The sequence below is a fragment of the Phaenicophaeus curvirostris genome, chromosome 6 (assembly GCF_032191515.1).
Source record: "Phaenicophaeus curvirostris isolate KB17595 chromosome 6, BPBGC_Pcur_1.0, whole genome shotgun sequence".
Lineage (NCBI taxonomy): Eukaryota > Metazoa > Chordata > Aves > Cuculiformes > Cuculidae > Phaenicophaeus > Phaenicophaeus curvirostris.
Genome location: NC_091397.1, coordinates 8,536,092 through 8,550,078, shown reverse-complemented (window position 1 = coordinate 8,550,078; position 13,987 = coordinate 8,536,092). Strand labels below are relative to the sequence as shown.

Here is a 13,987-nt window from a genome sequence, read left to right as displayed (position 1 = left end):
CAAGAGCAGGCGCACTCTAAGGATCACCTGTGGGTACCTAAGCCTGCCTCAGTGCCTACTGACACAGCTGGGAAAGCAACTCCATCTTGGAGAATAATAATAAATACAAAATTCTCAAAAACTCATAGAAACGTAGCATGGTTTGGGTTGAAAGGGACCTTAAAGATCACCCAGTTTCAAGCCCCCATGGCATGGACAAGGACACATCTCACTGGATCAGGTTGCTCAAAGCCTCGTCCAACCTGGCCTTGAACACCTCCAGTGATGGGGCAGCCACAACTTCTCTGAGCAACCTGTTCCAGTACCTCACCACCCTCACAGTAAAAATTTTCTTCCTGAAATCTAATTTAAATCTGCTGTCTTTCAGCTTAAACCATTCCCCCTCAACCTGTCACTGAACTCCCTGATAAAAAGACCCTACCCAGCTTTCCTGTAGGCCCCTTTATGTACTGGAAGGCTGCTGTAACATCTCCCAGAGCTTTCTCTTCTCCAGGCTGAACAACGACACCTCTCTCAGCCTGTCCTCACAGGGGATGTGCTCCAACCCTTTGATCATCTTTGTGGCCTCCTCTGGACTCACTCTAACAGATTCACATCCTTCCTGTACTGAATCATATATCAATCAATCAGAATTATGATTCATCAATCATAAAAAAGCCAATTCAAGATTGTCAGGACAGGAGTCTAATATAAGACTGCCAAATAAACCACCTGGGTTTCTTTAGATCACTTTCATGCAAATCATTAGGTCTATTGCTATGAAAGTGCTTTTGGGAATCACGCTGTTTACTTAGGTGTTTAAGTGCTGATAAATGAGCAAAAAATTAGCTAGCCGTTTAAATAAATATTGTTCCACAGCATCGGTCTTTATCATGTGGTTAAATGCATTGTTCTGTGTTTTGCTGTTGCTGATGACACAGATTCTATACCCTCCTCACCACAAAGTGAACTGCATTCTCCTCAAAATAGTACTCTTTTTTTAAAAACATTTTTAAACTCCCTTCAAATTGAAAAGATGCACTGAACACGGCATCAAAAAGTCATTTAGACTGAAAGACAAACTGTCAATATAATTTAGTAGACATTTACAGATGGGTCTTTATGTATTTGAACATATTGAAATGAATGTTAGGTATCTTTACCATGATACTAGGATGTGATTTCTAATGTTATACTCACAAAAAGACATAATTGGGAAAAATATTTGCTATCAGCTTCTGTTTCATATCCTATTATGGCATGTGTTTCACCTAAAGCTGAGCTGGAAAGATTCCAGAAGAAAGTATAGATCTTAATTTAATTTTGGCAGCAGTTATAGAGAGTTTGCCTAAGGGTAAAAAGTATGACCAAAACTGTAGCTTGCTTTCATTCCTTTTAAACTAAGAAAAACTGTATCTAATTAATATTTTTTGAAAGTAAAAAATATGTTGTGGAAGATACTACATTCTCTTTTCTATCTTGGTTTTTAGTAAGCAGAGAAGTGAGAAAAGGGATGTCTAGTCAAGAATTTTATGTGCTTACATATACATAAAAATCAGGAAGAGTAAGCAGAATAAGACACTTTGAGCCTCAAAAGATCCAAATCTCTATGTCCAAGACCTAAACATGCTAGGAGTCCTTTGGTGGGTGTCTTCTGTGATAGGCACACAATCAAGTGGAATTATTCAAGTGATGCAACCCTTCCCTGATCCGTATTTCCCCAGCAAATGAAGGTTTTGCAATATTTTGTACTGTATTAAATTTTAAGTGACTTTACAGGAAAAATAAAGATGATAGATTGACAATCTTTTTCTTCCCTTTGCTTTGTAAAGTATTGTAACATTTTCTGTATGCCGTTTTGTCTTTCAAAGCTTCATTGCACTAATTAGGCTGCATGAGGGATCCTGTTGCTGCAATGGAAAAGTAATATAGTTCTCTGACTTCAGACTCTCTCCCATATAATTTAGAGTCAAATTGCAGCACCTCATGGAGAATTTAAAATCATCCTCCTAACTACAGTGCCTTGTACCCTAAAAATGTCAATCACAATCAAGATAAAAGAAACTGAAGCAGCACAAGGAAGATTTCTGTGTAATGTATCTTATAAATTAAGAAAAAGCTTTTGAACTTCTGTTATTCATCAAAAAGAAATGTCTTTGGGTTACTTCACATTCTACCTTAAAAAGATATTTGATGGTATTATGAAATACCTATAGAATATTTTTCACTGTTTTGGTTTTATGACATAAAAGCAGGGCTTTCCATCAAATGATCATGATCCTTTCAGCTAATTAGAGGATAAGACATTGTAGTAAAGAAAAATGATAGAAATATGTATGGATATCACTTTCACATTATTTTATACTTGCTTTACATATCAGTTCTAGACTAAAGTAAAATGACAACAGGAGGGGCCAAGCTTAGTTTTAAGTCTCTCTGCACAGAAGACAAAGTTCACACCCCAAATTTCTGGTGTCTTCTCTTCTGGTGTGTGTATTTAAGAAGGACTTTACCCCAGACATTCCTGCAACATATATGCCTCTAATCATGGACAGCACATTAAAGTCCAACAACGAGCACAACTATTGGCATGGAAAATAAACTTGTGCTATGTCAGGAAGATACCCCCACGTTGAATAATGTGTTTGTTTTCACTATGACATATTCAACACAGAGGAAAGAGAAGCTATTCACAAAGAAATAAGAAGAATAGAAACATCCATACATAGACTGAAGAAACTGAAATTGCTAGCTCTACAGAATAAACAAAAAAAACCTATGAGCTCCACAAGATAACAGAGCTGAAGCGGAGAAAAAGGAGAAGGATGGTTTTACCTTTTTATTTCTCTAAAACAACTAGTTTTGTGAAAGCTAGAAGAAAGCTGTTTAAAAATGGACCCAATTATTTTTCCTTATGAAAGCAGAATTAACCCATGGAACTTGTTGTCTCCAGATGTAACAGAAGACAAGAACTTCATTCTCTTCCTGCTGGATGTTATAATAGATGCTCAAATGATGAAATACTTAACAAAGACAACCAGAATGTCTGAGAGGACTAAGACAAATGTGCTTTTTCTTTGTTTGTTGTTTTTTTTCCACCCCAATTTAATCCCAGGGTAATAAAGATTCATGGGGATTTTGCTGCTGACTTTATTTGTTTCAGGATGTCACCTAAAACTTTCAGCATAAGACATAACTTCTTTAGCCTCAGGTATCAACACACTGCTGACTCATATGGACTGGGAAGAAATCTCTGCCTGACTGTAACTTGTATTAGAACTAATTGCTTCAAATCACTTGACAACCTTGTATGGCACAATTAATACTGGAGAAAAAATACTAGACTGGTTTTAAGACAAAGATCAAATATTTACGCAGTAACATAAATTTATACAGTAAGATAAATGTTTAAACTAACAACAGAACAAATTTATTTCACCTAAAACATATAGAGGCCTTAACAACACTGACTGATTTAAGAAGGATTAATTTAAGATGTTTTTGTAACTGCTTAAGGGCTTCTGAAGCAATAATCTCTGCCAAATGAAATTCCGATTCCTTCATAGACCAAAAAAAAAAAAAATTCTATGCATTAATCTGCATTTTTGCTGCTTCTATTTATTTTCCAGCTGTAGAGTGGCATTTGAAGTTTATGTTCTCTTTACCCCACCATTTCTAACATGTATAACTTGTCAGCTGAATGAGTGACATCACTCAAATTTAACATCTCCAAGCATAAAGTTAATGTCTGGATGCTTATTACTTTAAATTATGAGCACATTGTAGAAGAGTGAATGTTTCCTACACATTAGAAGGCAGCCTTCTACACTGCAAGGCCAGCTCAAAGGACCTAACAGTGTAAGAGTAGTTAATATGGAAAGGTAAAGGCTAGCCATTTAACAGAGAGCCTTGTCAACAAGAACCTGCCTTCATGTATGGATAGGCACAAAGTCTGGCTGTGACAAGTTTTAAATTCCAAATTAGTCCAAACTTCCTTGGAGGCTGAAAAAAACCAGGGAAAAATTGGAAGACTCAGTGAGTGGGGAAATATAACTACAAAACAACATGCTACTCTCTCCTCATCCAGCATAATGTACTTAATTGTTTTCTGGTTTTAATGTTCAAGTCTTCTAGTCTTCTTTTATTTTTACTACCCATGTAGAAGGCTGCTCTTTTGCTGGCAAACCAGTTTACCTGAAAGAGTACTCTGTAGAATAAATAAAATAAGGGATTCATTTTATAATTCTGTGCATCTCTCAGAAATGCTTACATTTATTTTGCAGAAACAGTGCAAAATATCTGTGTAAAGGTAATTATCCATGGACTTTGCTGTTGTAGATGCTGAACAAATGCAAAGAAAAGACAGTCCCTACTACAACAGCATATCATTTTAAGAGACAAAGAAGTACTCTTGTCCCCATTAAACATGTGAAAAAATGAGAGATGGGAACACTAAAGACATGACTTCGTTGCCCAAATATAAGCACCCAGAGCGATTTTAAGCCCCTTCATGTGTCTAAAACCTCTGGCAGATATAGAATCATAGAATCACTAGGTTGGAAAAGACCTATTAGATCATCGAGTCCAACCATCACTATCCGCCACTAAACCATGTCCTTGAGTTCCTCGTCTACCCATCTTTTAAGTCTGTAGAATACAGACTTTAATTCTGGATGATACAGGACATATGGGAGACTTCTGCTCTCACAGAGTAGCACCTACAAGCTGCATACATTTAGCATTATTCAGCTAAGAATATTCTAGAAGCCTATGTTTAAGCAGGCAAATCCTATTTTAAATGTCACACAGGAAGATTGGCAAAATCATGACTCTAATTTGGATAACTTGAGCTTTGCTCCAATGTCTTAACCATAAAATCATCCTTACTGTAATTATTTCTCATCAGGTAGACTATTAGAAGTTTGTGAAGACTGGGAGAAAAGAAATACAAAAATGTGCATTGCCCTGTCATGAACTGCATGTCTAACTGAGCTGTTTATTGGCAGAGCCATGGTTAGCTTCAACATAATACTTCAGTGAACTCATACTTCCTTCTCCAAAGCCAGACCTATGGCTACTGTAAAATCCCTTTTGATAAGTAATAAAGAAAAATAATTTTTCTGTGTATCCTACTCTGTACATCTGCTATTGTACACTGCCAACGCACACTGGTAGGATTCAATACTGCGTCATCTTGTGCAGGGCTTTCTGTAGCCTTTTATAGATGTCATAGAATCATAGAATAACCAGGTTGGAAGAGACCCACCGGATCATAGAGTCCAACCACTCCTATCAAACACTAAACCATGCCCCTTAGCACCTCATCCACCCGTGCCTTAAACACCTCCAGGGAAGGTGACTCAACCACCTCCCTGGGCAGCCTGTTCCAGTACCCAATGACCCTTTCTGTAAAGAACTTTTTCCTAATGTCCAGCCTAAACCTCCCCTGGCGGAGCTTGAGGCCATTCCCTCTTGTCCTGTCCCCTGTCACCTGGGAGAAGACGCCAGCTCCCTGCTCTCTACAACCTCCTTTCAGGTAGTTGTAGAGAGCAATGAGGTCTCCCCTCAGCCTCCTCTTCTCCAGGCTAAACAACCCAAGCTCTCTCAGCCGTTCCTCATAAGGCCTGTTCTCCAGCCCCTTCACCAGCTTCGTTGCTCTTCTCTGGACTCGTTCCAGAGCCTCAACATCCTTCTTGTGGTGAGGGGCCCAGAACTGAACACAGGATTCGAGGAGCGGTCTCACCAGTGCCGAGTACAGAGGGAGAATAACCTCCCTGGACCTGCTGGTCACACCGTTTCTGATACAAGCCAAGATGCCATTGGCCTTCTTGGCCACCTGGGCACACTGCTGGCTCATGTTCAGTCACTGTCAACCAACACCCCCAGGTCCCTCTCCTCCAGGCAGCTTTCTAGACAGACTTCTCCCAGTCTGTAGCACTGCACAGGGTTGTTGTGCCCCAAGTGCAGGACACAGCATTTGGCTTTGTTAAACCTCATGCCACTGGACTCTGCCCAGCGGTCCAGACAGATGCCAAGTAGACTCAGCAAAGAGATGCAAGTACCAGTGAAGACAAAGGAAGACGAAATCTGCCTGTCTTCAGGGATTTATTGTCCAGCAACTTTTTGGCATTCTAGGTGCTCCCAAGTCCAAATAAAGTCAATCAATGCAGTTCATATAAGCTAGGTATGTACCACTTCCACTCAATACAAACAGCCAATGTCAGATACATTCATCCACTCAAGGCTTGGTCCGTTAGGTCTTTAAGGGTAATGGCAGCAAAAGCATGTATTAAAATTGGACCATCAATATATTAATATGGGAATAAAAATAAAATGCATGGTGAAAATAATCTTGGAGAAGAGACCATCATCCCTCCCAACCCTACTGATAAGCCAAACTCTGGCTTCCCCATGCACACTCTTGAAAGTCTTCGAAAGCCTTCTCCTCCTGCTGCAGGGTGGCACAGGCTCAAAAGAAGGCCTGTAGTATATGTTCAATCACTATTGCCTTGATGCTATTGTTAATCCTGTGTCCAAATCCTTGGGTTTTCTACCTAAACCTCAATCACATAAAAGTTATTAAGATTTACCAAGTGATTACCTAACCTTACAGAAGTCTAGATTTACCTCAATCTAGACTTCTGTAAGGTTAGGTAATCCTTGAATGATGCAGGACCACATCACTCCTTTTTATAAATGGGTATTCAGCTGCCTGAAATCAATCTATATGCAATGTAATGTTCCTACCTACTGTCTGTCAATTATCTCTTCAGTCAGGAGTGCTTGTCTGCATTTGTATTGTATTTGGTTTACATAGCAAGTTTTGGTAGATGCAAGGGAAAGAGGGCTGCAGGGAGAGCTTCTCTGAGAAGACACGAGGAGCTACCCCTTCTCTCAGACAGACAGTTTCAGCCAACGTCAACCCACCTCAACAGTCACACAGTTTATTCAAGGCCATTTTGTAAACTTTCCAGTGTAAGATACTTCCTTACAATTTTTTAACTTCTGCTCATTTTTCCAGAAAAAAAATCCTATTCCAATGATAGGAATGTTTTGTGCAGAACTGTATATTAACTATCTACATGTTTATATAGTGTTACACATCACATTGGTTTCAGAAAAATATCTAGATTTACCTTCCCAATATGTCCAGGAACTAGAAAAGTATTACCTGCTTACTTATCAGCTAATAACCATTGGAGGTCAACTACAGAGTTACAGCATGTAACCAGGGTTTGGAAATGTCAAACCATGAACTCAAATAGTTTTGAGCATGATCAAGTTCTTCCTGGCAATCTACACACAATAAGATCTCTCTTTTCTCCCCACCATTTCTTGTGCTCTCCAATTCTACACAAATACTTTGGAGACAGTCCTTTTCAAGCCAGTTTTCTCTTTCCACTGCTATATAAAACATAGAAGCTGAGGGCAGTGAAAAGGAAGAACTGCAGAGAGAGAAAGATTCCCCATTTTTTTTTGTCCAAGTTAAAATTTTTCATTGCTACACTGAATTATCATACCCATCATTGTCCATGCAGTACCTTGAAGTAGTTATAATAATTGTGTTTCCAGATTTGGATATCAAGGAAATATGACATTGTACCAGAAAGGTCTTGATATTTTGCAGTTATCATTCTTACATCAACTGCAGCAGAAAAACCTGTGACCAATTAAAAATCAGTTCTAAAGCTTGTTGCTGATTGACTATGCATTATTTAATTAATACTCTGTCAATTTCATCTTTTGAACCTCATAAAATGCAAACTTTGATGTTCAAATAGTTTCCATTGATGCATTTTGTCATGAATGGATATGACACGATTATGCCAACTCTTATCAGTTCTTCAAATACTGTAATAAAATCATAAACTGCTCCTCATCACTGAGCTTACATAATAAGTTAGCATTTTAATTAGGCTTTTCTTGTTGCCATTTAAATGTAGTTTGATAGCAGGTCAGAGAAAAGAAGCAAGACAAAAAGCTTCAAAATATTTTCATTCTCTCCATCAAATGGGTCATGTTCACAGTTTAGGAATGAGACAGATAACAACTATGATGGAGGAATGACATAAACTATTTTTAGATCAACATTTTTTCTTTACAAAACCAAAACATCGTTATTAAAACAGGTGATAAACCAATGAAACTCTTCCACGGGATCAAAACATTGTAAAGGATCACATCTTGATAAATTATTTACAGAAAAGAGTACAGTTTCAGGTTTTCAGACCAGGATTTATCTTTGTTTTTATTCAAAGTGAGAATTTAACTCCTTACCAAGCTCAGGATTTAGAAGACATAGCAGTATCTGAAGGCACACAACAGAGAGATAAGGCTTACTTTAATTCAACTTTACCCTGCATAGAGATGAGTAAAGATGGCATTTAGACCAAAGTGAGGACTACATGAGTTTTAAAATGATTCTGTTGGAAGGCTTTCAGGACAGAGAAGTTGCATCCACCCTAGGGGACCTCTAAAACAAGAGAATACAGTAGTACAGACTGATGCACATAAGAATCAAGCTGATCCATAAACACATCAAAATGAGTATTCATGACTTGTTATTGGAGATCGAAGGCTTGTATGCATCTGATATCAGTAGTGTAAGAGATAAATCTCATAGAAATCAATGCAATGAAAGGAAATGTAATTGATTCTGCAGAGGAAAACCATCAGTGTTACTGTAAAAGACAAATGAAAAATCTACTGTCTTCAGTGGCTTTGATGACACATCTAAAAAAGGAAGTTCAGAAGAGTCACCGATTGTAAATTGAGCAGATCTCCTGATTTAGCCATATATCTTGGAAATTGCTAGTGTCCTTTGTAAAATAAACATTAAGAACTTAATTTTGCTTTCATCTCATGTGATCAACAAAGAGACTAAGAAGCTAGAGAGAATGAAAAAGCATTCCTTCATGTCTACAAATAAAGAAATATTTTCTTTTTCTATGAACAGTGTCTAGGCCCCATTTAAGAGCTTCTGAGAGAGGATGTGGGTCTCCAGGTCTGAGGGTGACTTCTGAAGCTGGGGGAGATGATCATCTTGCCTGCAGGATGTGGGCATGCTGGGCTAAGTAAAGGAGCAGTGGGAGAATGTCAGAAGACTCTGTCACATTAGGGATGTCAAAAGTGATGTTGAAATATGTTCTGTGAGACCTTGCTCAGAAGGAGGGGCAGGCAGAGTGTAATAGTAAATGGAGACTCTTGTGAAGGCAAAGACTGGAAGCTGGTGAATTCAGGCATGTGAGTAAGGGTCCTGCTCTGATGACAGATGTGCACCTGGGAGTTCTGTTCTGCCTAGGGAGGAGAGCTGTAACTCCAGAACAACAGAGGAAGAAGATGATGGCTCATCGTAAGGCAAGGAAGGGGTAGACCAGGCTAGCAAGAAAAGGGAGATGTGGACAAAGGAGACTCTGATGAACAGAGGTTAAAGAAGTTCCTCTCAAATAATGCACAAAAATAATGAAAAGCTGAGCACACAACTCCTTGAGGAAAACTTGCACACTTTTCCTGGGAAAGCATCACAGCTGGATGCCTCTCAGTCACTGTACTCTAATGCATGCAGTGTAGGGAATAAACAGGAGGAATTAAGGTTTTGTGTTGAGGCTCTGGAGTGAGTCCAGAGAAGAGCGATGAAGCTGGTGAAGGGGCTGGAGAGCAAGTCTTACGAGGAGTGGCTGAGGGAGCTGGGGTTGTTTAGCCTGGAGAAGAGGAGGCTGAGGGGAGACCTCATTGCTCTCTACAACTACCCGAGCGGAGGTTGTGGAGAGGAGGGAGCTGGGCTCTTCTCCCAATTGACAGGGGACAGGACAAGGGGGAATGGCCTCAAGCTGCACCAGGGGAAGTTCAGGCTGGACATCAGAAAAGAATTTTTCATGGAAGCGGTCATTGGGCACTGGCACAGGCTGCCCAGGGAGGTGGTTGAGTCACCTTCCCTGGAGGTGTTTAAGGGGATGAGGTGCTGAGGGGCATGGTTTAGTGATTGGTAGGAATAGTTGGACTCGATGATCCTGTGGGTCTTTTCCAACCTAGTGATTCTGTGATTCTGTGCAGTTGTAGAAACACAATCTCATTTAGGTCATAGAAATGTGGTGGGACAGCTCATATCACCATAGTGCTATGATAGATGGATACTGGCTCTTTAGGAAGGACAGGCCAGGATGCTGAGGAAGGGGAGTTTCCCTTTACATGAGGGAGCAGCAGAGATCCATGGGGCTTGGTGACACACAAAGAGCTGGATGAGAGTTCACAGGTCAGGATTAGTGGAAGGAACATTGTGGGTGGTGTTGTGGCGAGCATCTACTACCAGACGATCAGTGAGGAAGAAGCAGATGAGGCCCTCATCAAGCAGCTGGAAGAAAGCTCACAGTTAAATGCCCTGATTCTCATGGGAGACATTGACCATTATCTGCTGGAGGGATAAAAATTTGGCAACAAGCAACCCAGGAGGCCTGTGGAGGGCATGAATGACAATTGTCATCCTGACACAGGTGATCAAGGAGCTGAGGAAAGGAGACGCTCTTTTGGACCTCACACTTTCAAACAAGGAGAAACTGCAGGAGAAGGTGAAAGCTGGGAGTAGCCTTGGCTGGACACACATCATGAGGTCATGAAGTTCCGAATCATGAGAAGAAAGATCATGGTAAAAAGCATTAAGCCCTGGAACTCATGAGAGCAGACTTTGTCCTGTTCATGGACTAACTTGGAAGAATCCCGTGGGAAACAGCCCTGGAGAAAAAAGAAATCCAGGAAAGTTGTTGAATTTTCAAGTTTCACCTCCTCCAAGCTTAAGAATGGTCTATCCTGATGTTTACAAGACCAAGCAAAGGAGGCAGAAGCCCTGTGGGGATTCCTCCTGAAGCAACTCATGCACTACAAGAGAGTACACAAGAAGTACAGGCAGAGAGAGGTGACTTGGGAGAAACAGAGACATTGTCTGAGTGTGCATGGATGGGGTTAGGAAAACCAAAGCTTCTCTGGAGTTTAATTCAGTGAGCAAGATAAAAGGCAAAAATAATGGCTTCTGTAAGCAAAGGAAAGTCTAGGGCAAATTTAGACCTGCTGCAAGTAATATTATTTATCTATTAAGCATATTCTATAAAGCCTATATATTGAAATCCCTTTCTAGGAACCTTTAGGGTTTTTCCAAGACTATCATTATTCCTAAATCATGTTTGTGATATGTTTACAGTATTCAGTAAAGACTTTGAGACCTTCACTCCAAGAAGTGTTAAGGGTCCCTTTGCAAGTCAGAAGAGTTTGTAAGACACTGTGGTTTTTAAGGTCTTCAGAGACAATACAAAATTGGCAAATCTCTACTGAAGATAAAGTCCCATATAGTGGGCTATAAGAGTAATAACTGAATTCTGTGGTCTGGAAACACTCACAAACTTTTTTCCTTTTAAACTAAGCACAGAAGGTTTTTTTTCCTTGTGTCTGCCGGCTTACATCCTTAAGTTTATTAATATTCTTCTCAGGTTTCTACAAGCTTTTCTACATTTTTGACATTGTGTCATTACAAATACAGCACATTTCTATTTGCCTTCTGTGAGCAGGCTAGTTCACAACACGTACGGATTCCAATCACACCTAGAATCTGTCAGGGCACAGAGAAATAAGCAATTATCATGATTCTGGTATTTTAAAATATGTCTCAAGAAAAATATGTTGTCCTATTTTTTTGTTCTTCAGTGAAGAAAAGAGGGTTTATTTCACCTCAACAAAGAGAACCATGTCTGCTCGGATTTCCTTGCCCTGGATTCTAATGGGGTTATTTTAATTTATAACTGCCTTGTTATATTAAAGAATGTATCAGTAAAGTACCATTTAGCACAGAACTCTGATTCTGCTTTTTAGTTCTGCTTGATGGATTATCTTGTATTCTGTAACCTAATATTGCTGATGGTTATGTAGGGCATCACTATAAATTAGATTATTTAATGTGAGATGATACAGTGTTTCAGTTTAAATATTTTATTGTGTTATAGAATGAATATCTTCCTAAGGAGAGCATGCAGATTACTTGTCAGCACAAAGACACAGGTAACTGGGATTTGGGGTTCCTCAAGGTACACATCTGATCTTGGACAGTGATTCCTCTTTAGTACAATGTTTAGCAATAGAAACCATCAACTAACATTCCAGCCACTGAACAATAGAGCTAACAAAATTCTTCCTGAAGTTTTCTCATGGCTTTGACAAATAGCAGTTTCTGGGGAAGGTGAGACCACCACCACAAACAAAGGTGAGCTTCTCCATAGTCCCTTAATGGCACTGCTTAGTCCTGCTCACAGCATCCTATCATCTGTCACTTAAACATACGTTCACCAAAGACTGCTGCTATCTAAAGTAAAAGGTAACTATTTATATGGCACCAAATAGCAATTTTCCTAAATCATCTTTCTTTCATAAGCACTTATTTAAATGGACATCATCTAACAACCATGGTTTTGTAAGATGGAAGAAAACCTTATACACAGAGCTAAAGTAGATACTACTAGCTGTTGGATCTCTGAAATGAACAAAGGATACATCTTCAATACCCATAAAGAACAAATGAAATTAAAGGAATACCAGCATTTTAGATCTTCTTAAGAGGAGGGCATTATTTTCAGTGGAACTGACCCTACCCTACTGTGTTGCACTGCTAGGAATTTTGAGCATTGTGTGACTGCAGTAGCATATATAATGAAATGTAGCAACATATAAAGGAAGAGAATTCAGCACTTGCCATACAGTGCAAATATAGCTGTGAATCGCAGTAAGCTAGCAAGGCCATCAATACATGCATTTCTTGTAGGCATGTACTCAGTTCCCTTAATGAAGAGTGTGAATGCCTGCAACATGTAACATTAATTCTTTAAGGCCACTGTAAGGCAGGAATATAATGGAATCTTCATGCTGTAACTTAACCAGAAAACGAAGTGACATGTATGAAGTCACAGAGGAAGCCTTTGGCAGTGTCCCACCTCCAGGGGCAATGCCTTAAACATTACATCAGCCTCTGTCTCTCAAGTAAAAGCAGTAACTTTTTTTTCTGATTTCTTCTATGGCAAATAATACATTTTATTTTCTCCTCTGAAATCTCTCACTCCCACAAAAGAAGAGCAGCATCTTATTTACAATGAAATCCCCTGTATCTCCCTGCAATAACATGTATTGTAGCATCTTCAATCATCTTAAATAACTTGGTCTTTCGTCACTGATGAAAATATAGTGCCAAGAATACTGAGATGGGAAGGGACAGAACTGTTCTCAGCAGAGCTTATTACACTGCCTGCACCAAAGTTTCCCTTTGGTGAATGAGGACTGAACATGTCAAGCCCGCTTATGCCAAAGGAAATGACAAAGATATGCAAAAATAACAAGCAAAGCATCAAAGAGAAAACCAAACATAATACTTTTCCAGTAGAATTATTTGACTAAATTGGGGAAGAGAGGAATCCCCAACCCAAGTAACCTGTCCAGGTATTCAGTGTACGCATAATAGGTCTTACTAGGCTTTCCTTAAGAAATTCATATTCTGACATGGGGAAAGGGGATGAAGCAGAGACAGCACATCATACTGGGAAACTCTTGCTTTCCCCAATATGCAAGAACCATGTAAAAAGCTGTCTGAATATCCCCCATCATGCTTAAATAGGGCTTATATAGACATTAGGAAAGGGGGGGGTGGGGCTTTTGTTCCTGGCAACTAGTAAGATAACAAAGCCAGAATAATGACATACAGCAGACCACAGCTAAATATTGATTCAGATGTCACTGCAGAAGGAAAAGGTGAGAGAACAGCAGCTTGAAAATAATGATGTAAAAATCTATGAAATAATGGTGGAGACAAATAAAACTACAGAAATCATACACACAGCAGTTCAAATGCCCTGCTGGATTAGGAACAACAGCAGATGATTCAGTACCTCCTGTGAAAATGGCCCTTCTCACTTGGTATCTATGCAGCCCTTCTGGAACTAAGCTGGCGTGACAGGCACAAATTCAGGCAAGAAAAAGAGCT

General features: G+C 39.4%; 1 protein-coding gene across 5 annotated transcripts in view; it reads right to left on the bottom strand.

The window, feature by feature from the left end:
* The window catches only part of DPP6 (dipeptidyl peptidase like 6), a 568,651-nt gene that overhangs the window by 90,319 nt on the left and 464,345 nt on the right, over positions 1–13,987 (bottom strand). The window lies entirely within an intron of this gene.